Genomic DNA, 12,483 nt, shown 5'->3' with positions numbered 1-12,483 from the left:
CTAAAGTCAAGGTATACAACATCGCAATCCTTACCACTATCAACTGCCTCAACAATGCTAGAATAAAAAGATAACAAATTTGTTAAACATGAACGGCCATTTATAAAACCATGTTGCGACTCAATTATTAATTTATGTTTTTCAAGATGAAGACGAATTTTATTTGCTATTATAGATTCGAGTAACTTTCCCACAATAGACGTTAGGCTAATTGGTCGATAGTTAGACGCAAGTGATCTATCTCCTTTCTTAAAAACTGGTATCACATTAGCAACTTTCCAAAACTCTGGCACTCTGCCTGACTCTATTGATTTATTAAATATGGTTGACAGTGGGTCACAAAGCTCCTCTTTGCATTCTTTAAGCACCCTAGCAAACACTTCATCCGGCCCTGGGGATTTGTTTGGTTTGAGTTTTACTATTTGTTTAAGAACATCCTCCCTGGTAACTGCTAAACTCGTCAACCTGTCCTCGTCCCCACCCACATAGACTTGTTCGGCTGAAGGCATATTGTTAAGTTCCTCTTTAGTAAATACAGATACAAAATATTTATTAAAAATACTACTCATCTCTTCATCACTATCTGTTATTTGACCTGTCTCAGTTTTTAATGGACCTATCCTTTCCCTAGTCTTAGTACGATATAACTGAAAAAACCCTTTAGGATTTGTCTTTGCTTGCCCTGCTATGCGAACTTCATAGTTTCTTTTTGCTTTCCTTATCTCTTTTTTAACATTTCTAACCAGTTGTACGAATTCCTGTTCTAAAGTGACCTCCCCATTTTTAATCCTTTTGTACCAAGCTCTCTTTTTACCTATAAGGTTCTTCAAATTCTTTGTTATCCACTTTGGGTCATTAGTATACGATCTATTCAATTTGTATGGTATACTACGTTCCTGTGCTTTGTTTAGAATATTCTTAAATAAGTTATATATTGAATCCACATCGAAATCCCCATTTAAGTCACCTATCGCTGGGTTCATGTCTCGATCCAAGACCGGCCCACACCCCATACCCAAGCCTTTCCAATCAATTTGACCCAAAAAATTTCTTAGGCTATTAAAATCAGCTTTTCGAAAATCTGGCACTTTAACAGAATTTTCTCCTACTGGTCTATTCCATTCTATGCTAAATCTGATTTCTTTGTGATCACTGCTCCCTAGCTCACTCCCTATTTCGATGTCATTAATTTGCGTTTCCCTGTTAGTTAACACTAAATCTAAAATATTATTTTCCCGTGTTGGTTCCTTAATGTGTTGCGTAAGAAAGCAATCGTCAATTAATTCTAGAAAATCTTCTGCTTCACTATTCCCTGTTTTGTTCAACCAGTTTATTCCGCTAAAATTAAAGTCACCCATGACATAAATACTGTTAGATCTAGATGCTCTAGATATTTCATCCCATAGATGCTTTGCTTCCATTCTGTCTAAATTTGGTGGCCTGTATATTACTCCTATTATAATATTATTAGCTTTTTCGTTTAATTCAATCCAAATAGTTTCTGTGTGTGGCTCAGTTTTGATTCCCTCTTTGAGACTACATTTCAAATTGTCCCTAACATATATGGCTACTCCACCTCCTCGTCTAATATATCTATCTGTGTGAAATAGTTTAAATCCATATATTTGATATTCAGCTAATAGTTCTCTATTTTCTACATTCATCCACGTTTCGGTAAGTGCAATAATATCTATTTTTTCTGTGCAGACAAGAGCATTTAATTCGTTAATTTTATTTCTTAGACTTCTACTGTTAGTGTAATATACCCTAAGTGAATTGTTATTTTGCGGACCTTCTCTTTCCCTGATCGTTTTGCCAATTCCTTTCTCCCACAAACACATACTTTTATTACCTCCTTCCTCCAAATCAATTCCCATACCTCTATCTACTAACAGTTTAAACCCAAACAAACACCTCTAACCACTTCTTCTAGCGAGTTCGCAACAGCAACAACCCCAGCTCTCGATAGATGCACCCCATCACGAGCATACATTTCATTTCTTCCATAGAAGTGTTCCCAGTTGTCTATGAAAGATATTGCATTTGATTTGCAATATCTTTCCAGCCGGCAATTGACACCAAGTGCCCTCGATATCCATTCATTTCCCACTCCCTTTCTTGGAAGAATGCCACATATGATCGGGATTCCTCCCTTGCTCCTAACTAACTCTATGGCTGTTTTATACCTCTGAATCAGTTCCTCACTCCTGACTCGACCAACATCATTTCCTCCCACGCTAATGCAAATAATGGGATTGTTCCCATTACCAGCCATAATATCATTCATGTTGTTTATAATATCACCAATGCCAGCTCCGGGATAGCAAACCCTTAACCTGTTCCCCCTATCTCTAGCACAAAACGTTCTATCCAAATACCTTATCTGGGAATCTCCCACAACTAATGTTTGCTTAGGTACTTCCTTTACTTTCTGAGGGGCCTGCGCTTCCTTTCTCTTCGTTGCTTTCCCTTTTGCGCGATCCACAGTCTCTCCACAGCACTCGTCCTCCAAAACGTCAAATGAATTTGAAGTTGCTATGGCGTTTGAAGGCGGCTTTATCAAAGTCTTCTTAAGGCCCCTGTCTTTCGCAACTCTCCAAGACGAGGTCCCTTTACTGCTGGTCTCCTCCTTCGTTACTTCTCGTTGTTTTTTAAGCTGACGCACCTCCTCCCGCAGAGAGTCCAACTCTGTCCTCAGGGCTCCCACTAGAGTCACCAGGTCCTTAACTACAACTTCCATATTGCTATGATAATATAACAACACTGATGCCCTTCCGACGGCACTTAGTTTCGCTATTAGATATCCAAAGCGATGCCACTTTAAGATAACAAGAGAGACTATGATGTTACTGTGTTATAACAATGAGTGTCCCTGTGGAGAACATTGTGATGGTAAAGAGAACATGGTCAAGAACACCTGACCTTGGAGCTACGCTCTCTTGGCTAGCGACACTGACTCTTGTATCCACACACACACTGCAGGTTGGTGGCCTGGGTGGAGGTGAGTTACGCCCCTGCTGCTGCTGCTCACCCTGTTAAAGGTGGTGTCACAGGTCATGTCGCAGCCCTGGCCCCGGACCCTGAAGTAGATCCTGCTTCAGGGTGTTGCATCCACCCCATGCCAAATACCTTCCACTCGATCCTACTTACGATAGTGTCTTCAGCCACTGCCCCATACACTCTGTAGCAGATGTTATTGTTACAGGTAGACCATACACTTTGTAATATGTAGATTATATTCTTTGTTACAGGTAGATCATGCAGCTTGCTACAAGTAGATCATATACCTTTCTCCAAGTATTGAAAGCTATGACCTGGAATGGGCATGGGGGCCCTATTGCCGTGCTTAAAATGATGTACACAGCCTACGTGCGCTCCGTCATAGAGTATGCAGCACCAGACTTGTTGACTTCTAAGGCGATATGAAAAACTTGAAATCATACAAAATGAAGCCATGGCAATCATTCTTGGAGTCCCAAGAACTGTCAAAACATAACCACTACCTGAGAGTGTGTGAACATCTTAGTCGTTAGAAATTTGTGTAGAATAATAAATCCCACATTGAGTTAGGAAAATACTATTTGTCAGATATAGATACTGTTCTTAAGAGATTTCCCCATTTTGTATCCGCAAGATAACGTAAGATTTTAAGGGTTGACGAATTATAATCTTGTTTGATAAGCATTTCACTTGAGACAGTTAATCAAGTCCCAGCTGTGTCTGGGTACAAGTGACAGGATGAACAACCCAGCGGGTTTTCTTCCAATTGGGGAGTGTACATGCTGCTATGGCGGTATGTCCACTCACAGGATGAGTGGCGCTGCCCAATAAACTTGGGCAAAATTTAAATTTTAATAGACTTTGCCACAGATTCGGTTAAAGTCCACTGTAAGGTAGTTCAGATGATCAATGTCCTCTTTGCCCAGGCTCTGACCAGACCTCTCGGCTGCTGGTCTGCAGACCCTGCCTCAGACCAGACCTCTCGGCTGCTGGTCTGCAGACCCTGCCTCAGACCAGACCTCTCGGCTGCTGGTCTGCAGACCCTGCCTCAGACCAGACCTCTCGGCTGCTGGTCTGCAGACCCTGCCTCAGACCAGACCTCTCGGCTGCTGGTCTGCAGACCCTGCCTCAGACCTAATACACACACTCCTGACATAAATTTTATCATGCTCCTTGCAGACAACAGACCTTACTAAGAGGCCTCGCTACCAAAACAACAGAACCTTGTCACAGAGTATGGTCGAATCGTTCATAGGACTGTTCGACAAAGCTCGTTTTCAGATTGTCAGAACCGTATATACGTTCAGGTCAGGTTACGTTTGGTAGGTTTTAAAATCAGTTTCATGGACCATCTTGTGTTCTATGTGACTAGTATCCGCCCCAGACAACTTTTAGTTCCTTCTGTCATTTATTCTCAGGCCTCAGAGGTGCGGGTCAATGACAGGTGCAATGACAAATTGGCAGCATATCTTCTGTAGTCTGCTATCGTCCTCGGAATTGAGATGTTACGAGAGAAATTCCTTTTTCTTCTATTGTCTTGCATGTGGGTACCGTTTTGCTGTTGCTCTCTTCTCTTATTTTATTTACATATTGTATCTCTCTGATTAATGTACATATTTCTTTCCCTCTTGTGTTTTTATGTAAGCATATTGATTCTCTAATTTCCTGTTCCATCGGTTATCTCAGTTCCTGTTCCATTGGTTCTCTCATTTTCTTTCCAGTTGTCTTTTTCCAGTTGTCTTTTTCCAGTTGTTTCCTATTTAAATGTTTCTCATTTTCTATTGATAGGTATTTAGTGATAGGTCATCGTCGCCTATGAGGCAACGATGACCTTTGATGGTTCTGATGTATTATAAACTCTGATACAGTAATAGCTGTCAATCTATTCTGCTTTGTTGCAGCACTAAGTACAGAAAACTTTGATGCAGAGAGAGAGAGAGAGAGAGAGAGAGAGAGAGAGAGAAAGAGAGGAGGAGGAGGAAGAAGAGGGGGACTGCAACACAGATCTATCCTTCCCCAACATCCCGACAAAAAAAAACATTCTCTCTGAACAAGTTGGTGATGTCAGCGCGAGAGTGAGCGTAACGACCCATCACTGGCCTGAAGCTGTGTGTGTGTGTGTGTGTGTGTGTGTGTGAACACCAGTACACGCGCTCATATACTCACACGCACTCATATACACTCACACGCACTCATATACACTCACACGCACTCATATGCACTCCCCATGGACCAGCATACACTCCCCATGGACCAGCATACACTCCCCATGGACCAGCATACACTCCCCATGAACCAGCATACACTCCCCATGAACCAGCATACACTCCCCATGGACCAGCATACACTCCCCATGGACCAGCATACACTCCCCATGGACCAGCATACACTCCCCATGGACCAGCATACACTCCCCATGGACCAGCATACACTCCCCATGGACCAGCATACACTCCCCCATGAACCAGCATACACTCCCCATGGACCAGCATACACTCCCATGGACCAGCATACACTCCCATGGACCAGCATACACTCCATGGACCAGCATACACTCTCCATGGACCAGCATACACTCTCCATGGACCAACATACACTCCCCATGGACCAACATTCCCCATGGACCAGCATACACTCCCATGGACCAGCATACACTCCCCATGGACCAACATACACTCCCCATGGACCAACATACACTCCCCATGGACCAGCATACACTCCCCATGGACCAGCATACACTCCCCATGGACCAGCATACACTCCCCATGGACCAGCATACACTCCCCATGGACCAACATACACTCCCCCATGGACCAGCATACACTCCCCCATGGACCAGCATACACTCCCCATGGACCAGCATACACTCCCCCATGGACCAGCATACACTCCCCATGGACCAGCATACACTCCCCCATGGACCAGCATACACTCCCCCATGGACCAGCATACACTCCCCCATGGACCAGCATACACTCCCCCATGGACCAGCATACACTCCCCCATGGACCAGCATACACTCCCCATGGACCAACATACACTCCCCCATGGACCAGCATACACTCCCCCATGGACCAGCATACACTCCCCCATGGACCAGCATACACTCCCCCCATGGACCAGCATACACTTCCCCCATGGACCAGCATACACTCCCCCCATGGACCAGCATACACTCCCCCCATGGACCAGCATACACTCCCATGAACCAACATACGAACCATCTTCAATTTTTTTATTTCGGTTCCTTGTATGTAATTATGATTAGTGCCTCCTTGCTGGCAGTATCCTCATATGGTATGGTGTGAGTACAGGCTCCTCGCCTCATGAGGCGTTGGTGAGGATGTTGTGTGAGTTCTCTTTGGGCTTTGATGAGGATACGCGAGCTCTATTCTTTTGGGGCTTGATGAGGAAGTTATAATAATTCTTTTCACTTTGAGGGCTGGTGGTGATGATTGGAGAGTTGTCGTCTGGTTGGGACTGATGAGGAAGTAGTGTGTGTTCTAGATAAACTGCTTGGCGTCGTGGTTCTATGTAACGCCATGTTTTTTTGTCATTTACCTATCCCGTGGGCGGTGGTTCAGCCCATGTACATTCCGTGGGCGGTGGTGGACCCTATACTCATCCCGTGGGCTGTGGATGGCCCCATACCCATCCCGTGGGCGGTGGTGGACCCCTATACGCATCCCGTGGGCGGTGGTGGACCCCATACCCATCCCATGGGCTGTGGAGAGCCCCATACCGGGAGCCGGTCGGCCGAGCGGACAGCACGCTGGACTTGTGATCCTGTGGTCCTGGGTTCGATCCCAGGCGCCGGCGAGAAACAATGGGCAAAGTTTCCTTCACCCTATGCCCCTGTTACCTAGCAGTAAAATAGGTACCTGGGTGTTAGTCAGCTGTCACGGGCTGCTTCCTGGGGGTGGAGGCCTGGTCGAGGACCGGGCCGCGGGGACACTAAAGCCCCGAAATCATCTCAAGATAACCTCAAGATACCCATCCCGTGGACTGTGGAGGGCCCCATACCCATCCCGTGGGCTGTGGAAGGCCCTATACCCATCCCGTGGGCTGTGGTACGCCCCATACCCATCCCGTAGTCAGTGGAGGAAAGCGTTAAAGAGAGGCACATAATGGGGTTCAGGAACTGAACCCTACGATCCATTGAGGGGGTTCGGGCTTAACACCAGTGATAAAGCCTCGGAGTGGAAATGCTCCCACAGTCTCTCTCGTACGAGTAACTGTTGCCAAACACCTCTCGCATAATTCCTCAACTCCCTCGCGTCTCAGCGAGCACACCGCATGCATTATTCATCACTGACGATAAAGGGACATCACGTGCGGTCAGTGATGGCCTGGTGACCCATACTAATGCACAAAAGGGGTGCTCCGAGCCGTAAAACACTCCTTGTATTCTCACAGGACTCGCACCCACACCTCTTCTCACCTCTAAAAGGACCGGGAACCGAAGCGGATACATGTATAAGTATCATTTATGGCTAAACCTTATCGTCTGTCTTATCTTATCTTTTTGCAGTTCTTAGGGTCAGGGGTGGTTTGTGTATTCTAATCCTGTTAGACAGCTTGTATATATCCTAGTTCTTGCGTGGGATTATTTTTAGGATTGATTTTTTTTTCTATGTTTTTTCTCTCTCCTGTTGTGTGAGTTTTTATTCTCATTGTTTTAAGTGCTTATTGCGCGTGTGTGTTTTATGTGCAATTTTGAGTGATTTTAAGTGCATATTGTGTGTTTTTTAAGTGCATATTGTGTGTTTTAAGTGCATATTTTGAATTATAATATTTTATTGAGGTATTTTAGTTATATCATTTGATATATTATACTGTTCAATATATCAGATCGATGATCGTATATTTAAGTCATTGCCATCTTCGACTTTGAAGAACAAACACCATTAGTTATATAGGGCGGTACTATAGGAGTTTGACGTATGTGTATATCTGTTTTATGAGTGTCTCTCTCTTCCTTCTGTATCTCTGTCTTCTGCCTCCTCCCTCTCTCTGTCTCTCTCTCTCCGTCGCCAGCTTCTCGGGTACATTCCAAGTGGCCAGGTTTTCCCCTGCCAATTATCCCGGTGATCTTGAGACATCCACAACCCAGACATAACCTCCTCCCTGCAGCCAACTTGACCGGATTCCCAACATCGCAGTATAATCTTAAGTCTTCGGGGAATGAACTTATAATTGCAGATATCTGGAGCGTCTTAAAAGTTTCGTGCATCACCGAGTGACAGAAATGTCTGTCAGCGCGGACTGATGCGAGTGAATATGCGTGCGTGCGTGCGTGTGTGTGTGTGTGTGTGTGTGTGTGTGTGTGTGTGTGTGTGTGTGTGTGTGTGTGTGTGTGTGTGTGTGTGTGTGTGTGTGTGTGTAAGAGCTTCCATAAACATAGTGTGTAATGCTATGGTCGTTTGCAATATTTTACTCCAAATAAGCAATTTACCTTCGTCGTATTCTATTAAATTTTGACCTTTTTTTCCCCCCTTCTCACAGTTTGTTTTTTAACTTTTTTGTTTTTAATTTTGTTTTTATTCTCCTTCTCTTGGTCATGATACGTAACAATGGAACACAGCCGACAAACACATGCTAAAATATATATATATATTATATATATATATATATATATATATATATATATATATATATATATAAAATACGTGCGGTCAGTGATGGCCTGGTGACCCATACTAATATATATATATATATATATATATATATATATATATATATATATATATATATATATATATATATAAATATATATAGGAGTACCACCTCTGGCTGGAAGAAATGGACCCTTAGCCTCGGAGGAAACTACACATAAAGCATTGGAGGGAATGTTTAGGTCCCCTCCAACACAGTTTCTGTGCTTTTCTCCTATCACCCCCTTCCTTCTGTGTTTTTTTGTGCTTTATTGTGTGTTTAAAGGTTACAAGATGTACATTGGTTAATGCAAAAAGTGCCTAAAGGTTATGGATCTCTTGAGGCTCCTCCGCTTCCGGACAGGAACCGAGGACGCAGCAGGTATTTCCCCTCTGGATCGCCACACTGAGGCGCTGAAACAAAAAACTGGTAGCTTTTGGGTCTCTGGTGACGTCAGTGAGCTTGGAGCCCAATTCTTTGAGAAATCCCAAGGCACTCTTGTCCCAGGGGCCATGCGTCTCAGACGCTATGGGAACAAAGGTTCAGGCGACCTTCCAGTCGCCTGTACTACTTGAGTGATTTTGCTGTTTCCCTGTGGTTGGCCGCCCCACCTGCTTGATCAGCACCGAAGTGTACATAGGTGTCAGCCAGGGTGGATACACATGTGTAGTCCCACACCAACAGTTTACCTGTTTTCCAAGGGTATATAGTGATGTCATCAGGGCGAAGTGCGGGGTCATTCGGGTGGTGGTCCCCTAGGATGCGAGGTTCTCTCTCCACTGGACACCGAGCTGAGACGAGGCTTCTCTTGATGTCATTGACCTCGTTGTGTCTTGCATGCCAGCCCGTTGTGCTTCCGCAATGCAACCCATGCAGTTCATATTGGTCTGCTTCCACCCTATTGCAAATACACTTGTATTCAGTGTGAATTGGGGCACCAAGGCGGAGGGCCACTGCTACACGAAGGGATTCTGGATCTAGACGCGTGCCCATTGCTGACATGGGTACTGCCAGGAGGAAGTCTCCTGCATGGGGGGCACGCACTGCTCTGAGGCGGGCTTTCTCCTTGTCTGATGTCGCGGCGCTGAGCATGGCATCGGCTACTTTTTCCACTATTGGGTGGTCCCAGCTAAACTGATTGTTTTTTTGTTGGCTCTATAATGGGTGCTGGGGCTGCAAGAGCATCCCACTGATTTGAGCATTCAGTGAAAGCAGGATCTTGTATTCCTGCTGAATCCCTAGAGTCACTATTTACCAACGTACCTGTGGATGAAACAATCGGGATGATATCAGGCAGAGTGTGAGTGTATCGTTACCCAGCTTGCACTCCTCTTGACATGCCAGAAAACATACTGAGGAAACTTCTCCAAGCTTGCACTAAAGAGGCACCCTTCTTGAGCCCGGATGGGCACATGTATAAGCAAGTAGATGGGGACATGGACTTGAAACCCGTCATATACTGCAGGTATGTTGACATTTTTACGCAGGTATCTGATGCCAGATGTCTGCAGCAGCTAAAGGAGGCATTTGAGCGGAATTCTGTGTTGAGTTTCACTTACGAGATGGAGAATAATGGGAAGCTGCCCTTTCTGGATGTACTAGTCACGAAAAGGAGCGGAGGCTTCCACACTGCAGTCTACACTAAGGAAACAAACATAGGAATGTGCCTCAATGCCAATAGTGACTAACCAGACAGGTACAAGAGGAGTGTTGTCAACGCTTACGTCGACCGTGCTCTCAGCAACAGCTCAGGATGGAAGGAAGTCGATGAAGAACTCTGTAGGGTAAGGCAGGTCCTAGTCAACAACGGCTTCTCTAACGGTTGCAAGGATCAGGTTGGGTTACCGTTACCTGTGGCAGGTGGCTGCAGGTGACGGGTCTCCCAATCCTGAGCACTCCAGTTGCAAACTCTGTGAGCAGGAACTACGGCATGATCTCCCACACTACATCACTGACTGCCCAGTTATTAGACCTTTCAGACCAGTTGGCATGAGGTACCTGGAGCTTTGCAATTACTTTATTCACTCCCGTATTCTTGAAGATATCCTCACAGTGTACCCAAAATTTGCCAGTGCCGGCTACTAAACATATAGCCCTGTATAACTAACCATCCTGCGAGATGGGGACTTGTATTACCACTGCTACCTTATTCAATCTTGTGTCGATGATATCCTCATAATGCACCCAGAGTCTGCCAGTACAGACTACTGATCACATGCCTCTGTATGACTAACCATCCTGTGTGATGGGCATTTTTAGCACCACGTTGCTAACTTGTTGACACACTGTACTCACCTTCATATAGTCTAGGGCAGCTGCACTAATGCAGATGTACCTAAATGTGTTAATAAAGAAAAAACTCATTAACCGAAAACTGCACACCTCTGAAGGATTCGAACCCAGACAGCCAGGGCTCCATGCATCCTAGCATATCCAGTACTTATCCCGCTAGACCACACTGTTCAAAATAATTGGAAGTCGTCAGACCCTTAACCCAACCCCCGACAGCACTCTGTGGTCAATTTTGGGGACAGATATATCATCGAATCACCTCGCATGTTGGGGCCACGTGAGTAAAACAAATGCGAGCAAGCTTGAATGGTCTCCAAGCCAATAGTTTTTGGTTGCATATTGTCTTGGGGACCATTCACGCTGCCATTAAAACAGGTGATAGCTCGCCGTAGAGCTGTAGGCGCCCCGTCCCCCTCACAGGAGACTCGCTCAGCTGTACGTGTCTTCAACTGGTACACGTCTACATCCAAACACCGTTTCAGTGGCCCTCCGCCTTGGTGCCTCACCTCACACATGAGTACAAATGTATATGTAACACGGTGTAAGCCAGCCAATATGGCTTGCATGTTGCAGAAGCTCTAATGGAGGACAATCAAAACACAGTGAAGTTAATGACTTCATCAATAGGAGTCTTGCCCCAACTCAATTTCCACCAGAGGGAGAATCATGTCTACTAATGACCCTAAACCCTGAAGATCCTGCTCTGGCCTGTAGGCATCACAATATAACCCCCCCCCCCTCTCCCTGGAAGAACAGCAAACAGCAGGTGTGGGAGTACACACATGTAACCACCCTGACAGATACCTATATACACAGTTGGTCATGCATGTGGTGCTGTCAACCTTCCTTTGCCTTTCTCTAGAAAAGCAAATAGTAAAAGGTGAAAGGTGACGATTGGAGTATATAGACAAAACATATAATTGGAAAATTCAACTGGAAACATTATATATATATATATATGTCGTACCTAGTAGCCAGAACTCACTTCTGAGCCTACTATGCAAGGCCCAATTTGCCTAATAAGCCAAGTTTTCATGAATTAATTGCTTTTCGACTACCTAACCTACCTAACCTAACCTAACCTAACTTTTTTGGCTACCTAACCTAACCTATAAAGATAGGTTAGGTTAGGTTAGGTAGGGTTGGTTAGGTTCGGTCATATATCTACGTTAATTTTAACTCCAATAAAAAAAAATTTATCTCTTACATAATGAAATGGGTTCCTTTATCATTTCATAAGAAAAAATTTAGAGAAAATATATTAATTCATGAAAACTTGGCTTATTAGGCAAATCGGGCCTTGCATTGTAGGCTGAAAAGTGAGTTCTGGCTACTAGGTACGACATATATATATATATGTCGTACCTAGTAGCCAGAACTCACTTCTCAGCCTACTATTCAAGGCCCGATTTGCCTAATAAGCCAAGTTTTCCTGAATTAATATATTTACTATAGTTTTTTTCTTATGAAATGATAAAGCAACCCTTTTCTCTATGTATGAGGTCAATTTTTTTTATTGGAGTTAAAATTAACGTA

At 44.5% G+C, this 12,483-nt stretch overlaps 1 long non-coding RNA gene across 2 annotated transcripts in view; it reads left to right on the top strand.

Annotated features, from left to right (window-relative positions):
* Positions 1-12,483, top strand: part of LOC138350475 (uncharacterized) — a 352,612-nt gene that overhangs the window by 297,676 nt on the left and 42,453 nt on the right. The window lies entirely within an intron of this gene.

The sequence above is a fragment of the Procambarus clarkii genome, chromosome 45 (assembly GCF_040958095.1).
Source record: "Procambarus clarkii isolate CNS0578487 chromosome 45, FALCON_Pclarkii_2.0, whole genome shotgun sequence".
NCBI classification, from domain to species: Eukaryota; Metazoa; Arthropoda; class Malacostraca; order Decapoda; family Cambaridae; genus Procambarus; species Procambarus clarkii.
This window is presented reverse-complemented; position numbering and strand designations above follow the sequence as displayed.